Source organism: Haemaphysalis longicornis, unplaced genomic scaffold (assembly GCF_048455015.1).
Source record: "Haemaphysalis longicornis isolate Haplotype H1 unplaced genomic scaffold, Haemaphysalis longicornis Haplotype H1 scaffold_6, whole genome shotgun sequence".
Taxonomy (NCBI): domain Eukaryota; kingdom Metazoa; phylum Arthropoda; class Arachnida; order Ixodida; family Ixodidae; genus Haemaphysalis; species Haemaphysalis longicornis.
This window is the reverse complement of record NW_027526407.1, coordinates 9,497,277-9,512,139: the sequence shown is the minus strand read 5'-3', so window position 1 is coordinate 9,512,139 and position 14,863 is coordinate 9,497,277. Positions and strand designations below refer to the sequence as shown.

Genomic DNA, 14,863 nt, shown 5'->3' with positions numbered 1-14,863 from the left:
AGGCAGCGCTGCATGCTTATCGAACGCTGTTTGTTCTTGTGCCCCTTATTATACGCAACCACTACATTGCATTGTGCTTTTTAACAGCGAATATGTGTATGTCGGCTTCCCCAGTTTTTTTTTTTTTTGGTGAAGGTGCTTTGCTCGGCGTCGCTGTTTACTTCCTAATAGCCAGAGCCGCCGCTTTTTGGCAAGCGTCTCACGCCTCGCCACTACCGATGTCTTTTATCAAAAAGTGCGCAATTGGCCGTCCTTGTGATGATCTGGCACCCTTTTCCGTAGCCGCATATTTACCTCGCTTTGGGATGGACGCGTATCGTTCACTGGAAGAAAGAAGAGCTGCAATTCGGCAAGCGTTGACGAGCATAAAGGCATGAATAGGCACGAAGACAACAGAAAAACCTACGCAGGACGCGCAGACACCACCGTATATTGCTTCGCAAACGGATGAGAGTGTTACAAGTGAAGAATTAAACTTCCGAATAAAATTATTCTAAAACCAACACAAGGAACTGGCGTGTCTTATTTCCAAATTTTGGCTTGTATAGAAAAGCAGCCTCTTGAGTTCATTATTTAGTATAATGGGTGTGAATCGTATTGTTTGAATTTATGAATAATTTACACTTTGCCTCCAACCACTTGACCCTTATCACTACTTGTGGTGACGTGTTTGCACATAAGGTGCTCTTTACATTGAGGTAATCAAAGAAACGGTGGAATACTGTGTACATACTTGCAGGTAGCTACCCGCATTGGTTCTGAACAGACGGTTATCGCTGTCTCAACTAATAACTATTGTTGTTAAGTAATCAGCATGTTCTTAGATGCGACATGAGAATAAAGATTCGCCAAAAGAACACCATGCGCGAAGAGAGTAAAATCCCGCTTCAGAAAACTCTATTTTACTTTCTAAAATCGCGAAATACTGGGCTGAACTAAAAAGAATCCTTAACATAGTCTTATTAAAAACACTTTTCCAAATTACCTCACCAAATTCTCTTAGCAATCAATCTTGAATAATTAGAGCACACGCATCGGATGAATATGTTCCTCAAGGGGGAGGGGGGGTGGCCAAACAGAACTCATGAATTCTATTTTTTGCAGTTAATTTATTCAGCGAAGTGGCCGTCTTCACAATAGAAAAAATCGGCTTATCTCAACACTGAACCTCGGGTACGTCTTATCTGTGTCCTCGTTAGGTGCGCCGAAAAAACAATGTTCACAAAAGAAATTCGGAATCGGCTGTAGCAGGTACCATTTGGTTGTGAAAAGAAAAACGGCGCGATTGTCCTTTCAAGCGCGGAATTCAGAGCTACGCACAGATCAGTCGAAAAAGTCCATCACTGTTCAATACCTGTCGCTTTTCGCGTCGACATATATTGACCGTAATCATGAAGGTTACAAAAAGGCATGTTCCTGACTTCGAGCTGTGCTTGTCAGGAAGCCAGCTATTTATTTTTTGTTTCGACTGGCATTATATTCAACTTATTCGCGAACTTACAACGCACGTCTTACGCCGCCCTTGCTGTATTGAAATGAGTGTCGATGCTTCTAAGGACCTGCAAAAATACACATTCACAGTATTATAGGTTTCCTTGACAGCGTCCTCAATATTGGTAGAGAAAGCTGCCTTACGCTCTAGATTGGCTTTCCCGACAGTGTCAAGACACCTCCTGAATTTCAAAATATGCATCTGCTTTGCTCATATTTCGACAAAAAAGCCGCAGCTTTTATTACGTTTTATGGTACAGGACAGGAACTTGTGTACACAGGAAAATAACGTCGGGAAGTACAATATTTTTTGTACTCTTGCTTGCATCGCATACTTGGTTCCTGGGGCTTCCGATGAGCGACTACTCGCATTTCACATGCGGGATCTTTGGCGTGGACATAGTCTGCAATGGTAAAAGCAAGCACTGGCAAAACTCTCAAAAAATTCCTACACGGTTTTACAATATATAATGCTTAATCAAAAGTGGCGGAACGTTCTCAATACTTCTTGATGAATCTGGGCTTCACAAGGATGTTAAGTCCCAAAAGATAATAAATATAGGAGGCATCATCAAAACAAAAAGGCATGAAAAATGCTATAATATGTTAGAAATAAAAGCCATAGAGGACAACGGCGGTTTTAACGGAATGATATGTCTTCACACAAGGACGTAAAACTTTTCGATAAATAAAGTCACCGCAATTTTTTGTGAAGAACTAGTCCCAGGGGAAGGTAACAGTCTAATATTCGAACTTTGAAGATGAACTACCTACTCAGGCAAAATAAATAGTATTTGGGGCAATGATTGTATTGACAAATTGCGTAATTGTGTTGTTCCAGGGGACGGTGCTTGATAAAACAAGGGTCATACGACCATTCGCAGCATATTTAGTACTGCGAGAAGCCGTTTTTGCATTCGTAAGCATACTGTGAGGTACTAGGCCCATTTACAGCTTTGCTCAAAAACGCATTTGTATAGTTTGTCCGCACACGTCTTCACTTCAGCGACCAATTAGACTTCATGCCCTAAATTTGTGCATTCGATGCAATGAGAAAGGCAGAAAAATGTTTGGAACGAGAAACGGGGAAAGCTGAGAGCTAAGAATTATCACACCAAAGTGCGAGTGCTGTCTTTTCACGTTACGCTTCTTCGAAACTGTTTAGATTGCGGCGCTCGGTTGAGGTGTGGTTCTGTTACCCTGATATTTTCGATATAATATAAAAAACACCATGGCCGTATTTACTTTTTTTGTGATTGTACTCTAGTGCGGAAATATGGATAGTTGACTGTACGCTTTTTATTACGGGAAAAAAAGTTCCCTTAGAACTTGAAAAATTATATTGAATGGGCGAGAGCAGGTCCACCCAATATACCGCGAGAGTAAGACTGGCTTTAGAATATTTCCTATGCTCAAATCAGGAGAGCAAAAATATTGCTTGCATGAGCAGTGTTCATCTTCATTGTGAAGTTCTTATAACTTCGTCACAATATTTACTTACAATATGAATTATCGTGTGTATCAATATGGGCAATGCTTGCCTCTTGAAGAAAAACACCGCATTTTAAATCGCGATCCATGTAGAGCAACACCTCGGTATGAAGATTGTAATCTGGAAGACAATACATTGGTTTATTTGTATTTGGAACCCTGCTTGCAGAGAAATGAGTTCAGATAGCTGACCAACACTGTTCGCTCATGGAGCATCCATGGCATAAATAGGGCTCCGGGTTTTCGGAGTATGTTTCTGGTATAATTACGAACATGGTCTTTCCGGTTTATTTTTACAGAAGTTTTACGTTTCTCAGAATTTAAATTTTGTAAATATTCAATTTGCCTAAATACAGATGTTGTTCCATTTCATTGCAAATACTAGAAAGTGTAGATGAATGATACCTGAAAACGAGCCCTTCAGATTGCCCAGGAACACATGTTCGTTACCAATGCCTGGATAGCAGACCAAAAAATATTTACACACACACGAATAGTTAGCAAAAAAATAAAGGATTTTTTATAACAACCTTAACGCCTTTTGTATTATAGGCTACCATACTTTATTAGATTTACGTACTTATTGAAGGGCAGTGCATATGAACTATATTTCTCAGCATAGACAATGCCATTTCAACGTTTCGATATCGGTAGAGTGAGAAGGCTGAGCGCTCTGCGACAAAGTAGTCGCCACTGTTTGGTATGAGCTCTCTGAAACGAGAGGCGTCCCACAATGTTACTTGTTTAATAGTTATTGAAGTATGCAAAACCTTTATTAAGCAAGCTTATACAAGGGTAGATAACCCTCCTTTATATAAGTGTACTTGCCTTGAAAGAAGACAAAAATTCCCCGCATTTCCCCGAGGGGAAGAATGTGAAAGTGCGAATGCACGAGTTGACTTTGCGCGGTTCGGTAATGTTCGCGAAAGAGAGATCACACACACACACACACACATGACTACAAAGAAAGAAAGATGCATTTATTGACAGACACCTATTTGTGTTGTCGTTGTACTTGATTGCTAGAGCGGATCTCAGCTTTGAAATTTCGTGTCATTACTCCTTTAAGCAGGTGCATTAGCCCTTCTTACGCCCGATTCTTGGCCAATCCCCCACGTGGGTATGTGCCATGTCAGCGGCCAGGCAGCGCGCGCCCGTCTCCCCCCGTTGCCAAGGAAGACGAGGAGATTCCTGGCCAATCCCCCACGTGGGTATGTGCCATGTCAGCGGCCAGGCTGTGCGCGCCCATCTCCACGTGCGCGGACATCGCCGGCGCCGGTGGACGCAGGTTCAGGGTCGCTTAAGAAGTGCATTGCACTAAAAGAGCCCCCTTGTGGGAGCAGTGCCCATTCGTAGTTATCGCAGAAAGGAACGAAAGGTGAGTGCTGTAAATACCTTTCCGAATGCAAATCAAGCTCAGATCATTTTCCTTTACTTGCATTCCGCTATATCGCGGGGGTCTATTGCACGAACCATGTTTGTCGAAAATAATACAGGCGGGTGCTTTGGATATGTCACGGAAAGAAGAAGAGAGCTATCGGTCCAATCTCCAGAGAAGAAGACGAAGACGCAGCTTTGCGGGCTCCCTCATGGCCGACATCGTGTATATAGTGCAAATACATCACTCGCCTCTTCCATGGTTCATTTCCTGCGTCCTGCCGTCACGTAACATGTTGCTGTTCAGCAACTGCTAAACAGCGTTTTTGGGCATGTTTCCGCATGCTTACACACAAGAGCATGTGTGAGCGCGTTTCCCACAGCTTGAACTTCGCGTATTGGTACGGGGTGGCGGGAGACAAGACATTACCCGTGAGAGATGTGAACGGTCTGTTTACATTATTTACATGATGTCCATGACAGATCCCGCGCGGGCCGTGCCCAACACGACTTCGTTCTCGGAGAATAGGTTCATACCTCTAGGCTGCACTTTCCTCTTGGTCATCTTCGTGTGACATTTCGCACTCTTTGAAAGCAATCATTTCGGCAGAGGCAGCGACAAAGTTACGAGTGGGATGAAGTTGTGTGGTGTGCTGAGTATTAAAAGCTAAGTTAATGCCGCCATGTATAATGATGATGGGCTTGGTGACGACTGGTCCCTCAAAATCGACGGTCGAAAGGCAACGACCAACCAGTGAGAGTTCTAGAAACCGCGCCGGAGGAAAGGAAGGGAGGTTAGGCATTGTCCGAAGGTTTGACTGGTCATACCTTATCAGGTATCGATTGTTTTTTGTCGGCTGGTTACCAACTGTAGAAACGGGGGGAAGGGGGGGGGGGGGCTTCTTCGAGCGGTGTTCGTGGCGGGGCTGGGAATGCCCTATACGGCCAATGTACCCTCGGTGATTTTGCTGTTGCTGAGGTGCTGCAATGCGGGGGCCAAGATGCAGGGGTCAAGTAACAGCGATAACACTTGTCTGCACAAAAATTTCTATATCCAGTAGAAACGGAACATTATAAACAAGGAAGCGCCCAAATAACAACAGCCGCTCAACACTATTGGGCATAAATTATAAAATGTGTAAACGTACGGTGGAACGTCGCGTTCAGCCCAACAGAGAAATGGTATTGTCTAGCTGGATTAGGCCTGCTGAAAGCACCAGAACGTCGCACTGGAAATAGAGAGATTTGTTAAAGATTGTTTTCGTTTCAGTGGAATTTTTGTAGAATCCTCATAAGTAAATACGATGTAGCGTGACTAAATACCGCGGCAAAAAATAAATGTTGTTGTAACATTAGGGTCCCCCATTTTATAAGAGTAAGAAGCAGGTTAGATTTTTGTATCCCTTATTCAAACAATTGAAGCTTATTTAAACTAATAAATGCGATGAGATCTTCCAACCTCGCTTTTGCGGTGGGTTTAAAAAGGAATACCAAAATGGCGGTGGTAAGGCGTTTAAATGCAGCACCGGGAGCGGCCACAAGTCTTGACAAATGCAAGTAAAAAAAATGTGTAGGATATCTGCGCATAATAGTGAACTGGTTACGAAATGGTGCATAAACGTCGCCTGATGTGATGTGGCCTACGAATGAGCACCCGAGTAGGTGCACACCATCGTCAAAGCCGCCGTAAATTTCCCATTTATATTTGCGTTGTATTCCCAAATCGTGCTGGCAGCTCGTTTTGTAGTGGTCATTTTCATGCATACTTAACGTCAACGTTTGTTACTAGGGGCAGGCCGCCACTGGCTTCTGGTCGGTCGAAGCGTGAGTTAGTAAGAAAGTTGCCCGAATTTCTATTGCGTCTCTAGGCAACGTTGGAGTTCGGGAACAACAATTTTTAGGCGTTTCTTTTAGTACGAATTTTGTTTGTAGTACGGCTGACACTCTTGGAGTAAATGCCGAGTGAATTAGAATGATTGTATTTTGCAGATTAGAGTTTGGTGCTGTATGCTGAAAGGGTTTAGTTCGGTTCAGTTGGGGTCTCTCATAATAGCGTAGTCAAATAGAAGGTCCAAGATATTTATAACTGAACACTTTGGTGTTATCGTCCCAAAAAGATTGACTCAATATCCCCCGCACGGGGCACCTTGAGTAATCTTGGTGACGGAATTGCCGACACCGCGGACCCCGAGCCGCCAACATAAGCTGCAACCTACTGTGGTGATGTGTTTTTAAGGTGAAGGGTAGAAACCTCAAACGGTGGCCGTCGGAGCCCAGGTCAAGCTCCGGCGGATGGGTTCCCGGTATGCTTCCCAGGCCGGGAGCTCCGCGACCTCTAAAAATGTCAGGGTAAGATTGGAGAAGAAAGTACCCCCGTCCTCTGCTTTTATACTAAGCTATATGGTATTCTCACCCCCCCCCCCCCCAAATAAAAGCCTGATCGGTCCCTGAAAAGTGGCCGCACAGAAGTACCTTTTGCCCCATTGCCATCGGTAACCTTTCCTGATCCCGATCATTTCCTTTGATTTTTTGTCTTGTAATCCCCCAGTCCAGCCCACGCTCTTCCATCGCAGCCGGTCTTCTTGATCGCAAACTATCTTGAAGCCGTAATGAGAAAAATGTATACTGCCGAAGAACAAAAGTCTGGTGAACTCTTCATTAAGGCAACTCACAAGCAGCAGTCCACAAAGCTTCCAGCTAAGAAAAAACTGGCTGATCTAGACGTCAGGGTCACACCCCATCGAGCCTCAACAGCTCGCAGGGTTTGATATCTGAGCCACATTTTCTGAACGAAACGGATGCGTATCTCTTTGCGGGCTTGAAGGATCAGGGCGTCACTGCCGTGAGACGCAATACCATCCCCAGAGACGACAAAGAGATTCCCACCAAGCACATCATCTTGACTTTTGACCACGCAGTTCTTCCACAACACATAAATGCAGGCTTTATCCGGTGCTCCATCTGTCCCTACATCCCGAACCGGCGGCGCTGTTTTAAGTACCGCTGTTTAACGTGGCATTCGGCCGGGTCCAGACATGAAACTCAATAGTGTCTTAATTCCTGTCAGAAATGAACAAAAGTTTTTTGGGGTAGTCCTTGAAGAAAAGCATACGTTCATTTCATATATAAAACAACTTAAACATAAATGCGCAAAGGGTATGACTATACTAAGGTTCTGCCCCACACCTAATTAGGTGCTGACAAACAACGTCTTTTACTTGTTTATACTAGCCTGATAAATTTACAATTGCTCTATGGAAGTGTTGTTTCTATGTCAGCAAGTAAAACATCCCTCAAAATTTTGGACCCAGTGCTTCATCTGGGGCTTCGCCTGGCACGTGGTACCTTCCGCACTAGCCCAGTCAAAAGCCTCTATGTGGAGTGTAGTAAATGTAACCTACAACGTCAGCAAGCATACACAGGTCTCCTTTATGCGTTTAAAATTTTATCTATACCTCACTATTCCTTTGAATCAGGTTTTTATGATACCTCCATGACTGAACTCCTGTAAATCGACAATCGTTCTCGGCGCCTTCCCTTTACACAGAGAGGAAGCGTCAGAGCTTGCTGACTCCTTTTTAGATATCATCCAAACTTCTCTAACAGATTTTATAGTACCATGGCATCTTCGCCCTGTATCATGGGACACAAATTTCTCACATAGAGATAAAAACCGACCTCCCGGATGTGCAATTCTGCAGCACTTCTTGTATTTGCAGCAGAAGAATCAGTGTTCTGAATTTTATACGGATGCCTCTAAAACTGCCACCTCGGTGTCCTGCGCAGCGCATGAACCCGGCCTTAATGTCACTAAAACTGTGGATAGCAATACTAGTATCGTTACGAGAGGCTAATGATGTACTTCTTGTTGTTATTTATATGCTTCAAAGCCACATCCCACAATACATTATCTATACAGATTCCCTCAGTGCTGTGCAGGCATTGTCGACAACAAAGTCTTCGAAAAACCATGTTGTCAATGTGATCATCAAGGGTATTATGTCTGCGTATGTCTAGAAATTTGAACTGGTCCTTTACTGAGTGTAGAAGAACTTGTTGTTGGGTGAGTTGGTGCACCTTGGTCAATGAACAAGGGCCTTCCGTGAAAAAGACACCACACACAAGATGGACGGGTCGAGCGCAAACTCTCAACTAAATAGTATTCAACTGATCACACACATATAAGTACACTACTATATGGTCACACATGCCTATTCCTTCAATCACTACGATCTTTACAGGCAGCTCTATCAAAATACCACAGACACATGTCAAGAAACTTAACCTCTCGTAGTCCAGTCCGGGCAGACCGGACGCTGTATCAATGACCGTATGCGTGACCATGACCTCTCTATCAAGAACAAACTAATGCCCACTTGCCCAATCACTGTCTGGCCTTCAAGAGAGATGAGTGTGAACCACTGTTAAAAGAAGTTAAGGTTCTGCGCAGGTCCAGCGAAACGAGGCTGCTGTAAGAATTCTACATATGTGGTATTAAACGCCGGCATTTGAACGTGCCAGTACGGGGCCTACCTCTAGTGATTGTTGGTTAGCATGAGGTGCGACTGCTTAGCGGGGATTTTTATTTAAACAAAATAGGGACCAGTAGGTAATATATCCCGCCACCATTCCTTTTGGTGGTGGCTTTCTCTTGTTTTTACGACACATGAGGTTTGAGCGGGAAAGTATCTCGTACGTCATTGCAACAACATTGCAACAACAACTTCAAAAATATGTTTTCGGCACCTATAAAAGTTACACTTTGATAAAAAATTGAATTGTACAGTATTTAGCATTGTTTCAGGCATAATGATTTCAAATTTAAAACAGGGTAACTGCATTATGCGAAATCACTAATATCATCGCCCATTAGTTGCGTGAATACACAAAGTAGTGTGGATCCTGGATATTGTGAGAAGATTGCCTTTTCTTCGTAACTTATTTATTTTCAAGGTTAAGAAATCAATCCCCCGATCACCCGTAAGGTTTATATTAACTTTTGTCTGAAAAAAGTCTTGATACATAGATTGAAGAAAATGGGCGGCGTGCGTCTCAAAACCAGCTGAACAAAAATTCGGAAGAAACTGTCTTGAACAGCAATACTTACTTTTGGCTATTGTCCAATTGTGTTCTTCAACCGTAATAGTCTCTGAAGAAAAAAAATTGAGAATTCGTTTGAACCTTTAAGAGAAGCAAAACATCATGCTGGTCAAGCACTTCGCTGCCTTTGGGGCTATGCTATTGTACGTCAAAATACAGCATATTGCAACAAAAAAATTTCGACTTTTTTGTCGAAGATTTGCCTTTGTTTTGTAGCTAATGTGTGACATTTGTTTGCCTTGGGGGATTTCAAGTGCAGTTTTCCAAGAAATGTGCATCTCAGGATGAACAACATCCTTATTGGTTGATCGAATTTATATTTTAAAACTTCAATTTTTGTAATTGGGGCACTTCGCGAACAGATACTAGAACAAGGTCTGTGAGTAAAATCTCCGCTTATTTTTCTTAGTCTACCAAGGGCTCTCAACTGCGCGGTATATTTGCAAGACCTTTTCAGCTGCAATGAGTTCATCTATCCAGAAGTCGACTAAAATTGTCATTAGTATATTACCGCAAACCGCGAAACAGAATACGAGAGCATTAAAAACCAAGGACGAGGCGCGGATAGGACAAGCGCTATTTTGTGGGCTCGTTTTCTGTGCGGCTATGGACCAACACGCCCAAACCTTTTCCCTTCTGATGCGCAAATCGTGCTTCTGTAATTATTGTTCAGATTGGATTACGGCGCTCAGGCGGCTCCAGATCTCCTTTTTGTGCGTATTTAGCATGTCGCAGGAATCCTACTGGGAATTTCTGTGGTAATGCCAGACTTCTATTACAGAAGAAAAGCGTCGCTCTGTGGTCATTTTGCTATATTGTTCTTGTTTGCGCGAAAATAAACGATTTGATTCGGCGCTTCCAATCACGAGAGCACTTGAGATAAACAGCCTCTTTTTCTTAGCACAAACCGGTGGGTTGGTTTCATCCATGGCACAAGCATTATCTAAGAAATCTGCATAATTTAAATGCATATGTTACAAACAATTTACAAAATAATCAGGCTGAATCAGCGAAATTGCTGGTGCTTTCGACACGGACTGTACACCTGGTTTTTGATTGAACAGTTCTCAGTTTATTCTGGTGAAGCAGTTTTGATTGTTTTGAAGGTTTCACAGAATATGGGGGTGAATAGTTTTTGGGGGTGATTGAAGGTAACTGTAAAATCAACACCGCAGATCAAGAGAGACTCTCAAAAAGCTAATTTATACCGGGTGTTGTATCTAAACTTATAAAAACATTTGCTGCAATTCTTTGATATATTCAGTTCTGCATTACCTTGCTGGTATTTCTTGAATGAATAAGAAAAGGTGAAAGAGGTTACCTCGGAAACAAGCAGTTTGTGCAGTATTTACATAAACGCGGATCACCTCGAAAGCGGATTGAAAGCAACTAAAAACTGATCACATATCAAACCAGTTAGACTCTACCTGATGTAGAGCAATGCAAAAACATGGTCAAGATTGAAATTTAACGAATCAAATTTGAAATCGACCCTGTTTTATAAGAACACTAGACATAAGACAGAATGGGGAGAAACAAATACGCTCTGGACGAATGATCAGAAAAAAGAAAACGAAAATTAAACCATCTTCCGGTGAAAACCCCGATAAGGATGCGAAGCATCATTGGGGTTTCGCGTGGTTCCATTGTTTTGCCTTTATGTTGAGTGATCTGGGGTTTAGTAGCGCCAGAGGGAATTCCGCGTCCGGGTCCACACCGGTGGCACAGGCAGGCAAGTACTGTTGTAATACGATGAGTAGGTGGTGGTTCTCAAAGCGCCCAAACTCGTCCATCATGTTCTTGTCGATGTTGTCTTTGTGGTAGAATCGGTGGTCTCCGTCAGCGTTGGTGACGTAAAGGTTGTTGACGTTGGTGCACCGGCTGAGAGCAATGTACACGCCCTCCTCTTCGCAGCTTTGTATTCTTCTTCTTCCGCGGTTCTCTTACGGGAAGACGACGATGGTAGTTGAACGCGAAACTCTCTCGTGTCGGATAGTCGGATCTCGTGTCGGATAGTGTCGGTTGGCCAATACCTAGGGGCATCCTGCCACAATCATCATCAGAGGCACTGCGGACAGGGCACGGACGCGGGACATCCCCCCGAGCAAGAGATGCTTCACATCTAATAGCGAATATTTTAAACCCTTTTATTATAAGTGTAAACGCAAGTAGAGGAGTAAAATTGTTGGCGCTTTCTCGAAGAAAAAACACACAACTTAAAAATTTCTAATTTCCTAGTTTGCATTATTGCGGAAACGAATGTTCCTTTTTCGATTCTTAGTAGTGCCTTTTTCTGAATACGGACCGAGGTATTTGCAAAACACAGACAGTTTTTTGTAGTGCTTTAACAGTTGCATATTCGTGTTCCGTCTACCTAAACTTTTTGTTTGTCAAAAGCAATTTTTTTTGCAAATGCCGTGTGATAAACCGGTACCCGAAGACCCCTGTGCCTCACATGTGGTAAGGTGCGGGCCGGATTATCATTGTTCAGTGATGTTTATTGAAATCGTTGGATAAAATTATTCCAAAAACTACGTTGCGTCATCTGTACCGAATGATTGTTGTATCTGATAACACTCGCTTTTAATTATTATACGTCGAGCTTTTCTTAAATTCACCGCGCGAAACCTTTTTAAAACTTTTGCAAAATACGCGTTCGGCCTCCCACCACAGAGGATATACATTATAAGGATCTAACCATGACATCATGTCACAAGCACTCGGTATGCACGGCTTTTATAAACGGTATGACAAACAGGTTTCCGTAAAAGGCGAACAACATGAGTGAACGATCACTATTCAGCAGACGTGCTATTAAAACCAATATTGCAGGACACGACGCATCGCCAACACCTTGCTTTTTAATAACACGCCTGCTGAATTGTGATCGTTCACTCGTGTTGTTCTCTTACTGAAACCTGTGTGTCACACCGTTTATAAAAGCCTCGAATACCGAATGCTTGTGACCTAATGTCATTTCTTAAAATCTCATTCGCACAAACGACATTGATTGCTTTTTTCATCATTTTAGCAATTAGGAACACCTATTTGTATAATTCTTTAGCGTATGTGGGTACCATGATGTACGAAACCTTGATGAAAGTGCGTTTTCTCAAGCGAGAAAATGTTCACCAAGTACCAAAAAAAGGTACACGAACACGAAGTATGAAATATGTTGTGATTTTAATGTGAAGTTTTGCTTGTGTCATTGTTGCCAAAGCATCATTTTTTAGCTAATTTGCTGCATTCGGAACAAGCTAATGTTGCGAATGTACTTAGAACAATAGCAGAGTTCGCGTGAGTACATTATTAGAAAAAAATGCAGCATATATTCGCTTGCATTCGGTATTGTCTGTCTCTGACGAGAACAGCATATTGTACACTAGCTTTGCTCTATATTTTTAAATTGCCACGAAATTTTTTTTAACTGTAGTAAAATATCCCCTATATTGTTTTTTTACTTTTTAGAGGATAAATTACCAGCACAATAATGAAATGTTGCAATGAACATTAAAAAGCTTCGTAATTTTTATTGTACTCGCGTTGTTCTTCTTCCAAAGAAGGGTAGGACGAGCTTATATCTGGAGGCGCTATTGTTTTCTCAATGTGCTTAGTCATAATTACATCAAACTATGTCTACTTTTAGCGATATGGAAACTTGTTGGCCGTGGCTGTGTCTGAAATAGTTTTCGGGATTGTTGTAGGCTGCCAGCAAAAAAACATAAAATGGTAGCCTGTGCAAAAACATCATTTCGTTTGCTTCTCCCTACACAATTTTAATAATTTTACATAAATATACGCATACGGAGTATGAAGAGCGTGAGTTTGAAAAGTCGCCATAAAAAGAGACAGAGAGCAAATGCACCATTCTTGAAATTTCGGACGTTCTTCTGGCAAGGAAACACAACCACTGGCAACTTCCCTGTTGAAAAGAATAATATTTCAAATACGTCCAAACATTTACTGGTTAGCTTAGTTTTTACATTTGTAAGGGAAACTTCACAAGTGAACTTTTTTTTCCTTTGCCTACAATGGCTCGTGGCACAATATTCCACCTTTGTACAATTTACGAATTTCTGTGTGCCTATTGCAGGATGCGTGCTGTTTATTTCAACCTTAAACGAACGTCCTCACACAAATTCGTATTAAAACATTATGCACGATATGTCAACAAGACTTGCTGAAACAATTTACGTAAACCACTACAATCGACCACCGGCAATCGAGCACTATATTAGGCGTTTATTCCCACGTGAAATGACTGAGCAGTATCCTGAATATATCAATAAAATTTAATTAGTAATGCTGTTTTATGCTTTTGAAGGGTTTCTGTCTCTCGGATGGTTTTCTGGTGCGCTGTCAGCGTATTCCGGTGACACTTGTAAGAAAACGAAGGAGTATTTTCACAATCATCTTGTTTATCAATGAAAAGTATTCAGTTTTTGACAATGTTTGCTGTGTGAAATATTTATAGGACAATAATGTACGACCCTGACATCCTTGGGTGTTAGGTACCTGAATGCATCTGTTGAAATTTGAGATAACCTTCCTAGAAATTGCACACAAAGTTGTGGTCGCAATTTCCGATGATTATTCAGTTCTCGGGTAGCGTATGCCTCTGTTGGCTTCCTTTGTTTTCACGCCATCATCATCATCAGCCGACTCTGGTCACACTGCAGGAAGAAAACCTCTCCCATTGACACCCAACCACTTCTGCTCTGCGCTGCTAGAGTCCACAGTTAACCCCCGAAAAACCGTATTTCATCCTTTCCTTGAATCATTGGCCCTAAACTTCTACTATACCGATCTCTTGGTTTTCATTCTGTTACCGTAATTGTCCACCGGATGAGGTTCGTCTCACTACATGGCCAGCCCAAGTCTATTTTGTTTTAGTTTTTTGAACTAGGATATTGTTAACTATAGTTTATTCTCTGATCCCGATAGTATGTTTCTTTTCCTGAGTGTTAAACCTATTATGATTCGTTCCATGTTCAACTCAGCCAACCTAGTCTTAATTTCTAATTGTTTAGTAAGGTACCAAGTTTCAGCTCCGCACGTCATTACCGCCAGTAATCACTGGTAGTAGACGTTTTTCTATTGAAGGAGGTAGCTAACTTTTTCTTATTTGGCAGAGCGTGATGAGTGCATCTCAACGTATACCGATTCTGCGCTGAGTTATTCTCTCCTGGTTGGGGTCAGGCCTAACCATCTATCCGAGATAGTTGTACTTTTACATCTACAGTTTCGTTCTTAAAGTAAAGAGGACGTTCTTGGTTTGCTTATTCCTCATATTTTAGAATTATTACATTTATTTTTAGCTACATGGCCCTGCTTTCTTATTGTGAATCTTCAAGCATTGTTTGCAGGTCTTCTGCAGTTTACTCGGTAATACTTTTTGTTGGCA

The 14,863-nt window shown here is 42.2% G+C and overlaps 1 long non-coding RNA gene across 1 annotated transcript in view; it reads right to left on the bottom strand.

The window, feature by feature from the left end:
* Positions 1 to 1,729: 1,729 nt before the first annotated feature.
* The window catches only part of LOC144141381 (uncharacterized), a 39,549-nt gene continuing 26,415 nt past the window's right edge, over positions 1,730 to 14,863 (bottom strand). The window contains exons 4-6 of the long non-coding RNA XR_013316567.1: positions 9,467 to 9,508; positions 2,993 to 3,103; positions 1,730 to 1,895 (exon numbers count right to left, since the gene is read on the bottom strand). This is a non-coding gene — a long non-coding RNA (uncharacterized LOC144141381). The remainder of the gene's footprint in view (positions 1,896 to 2,992; positions 3,104 to 9,466; positions 9,509 to 14,863) is intronic.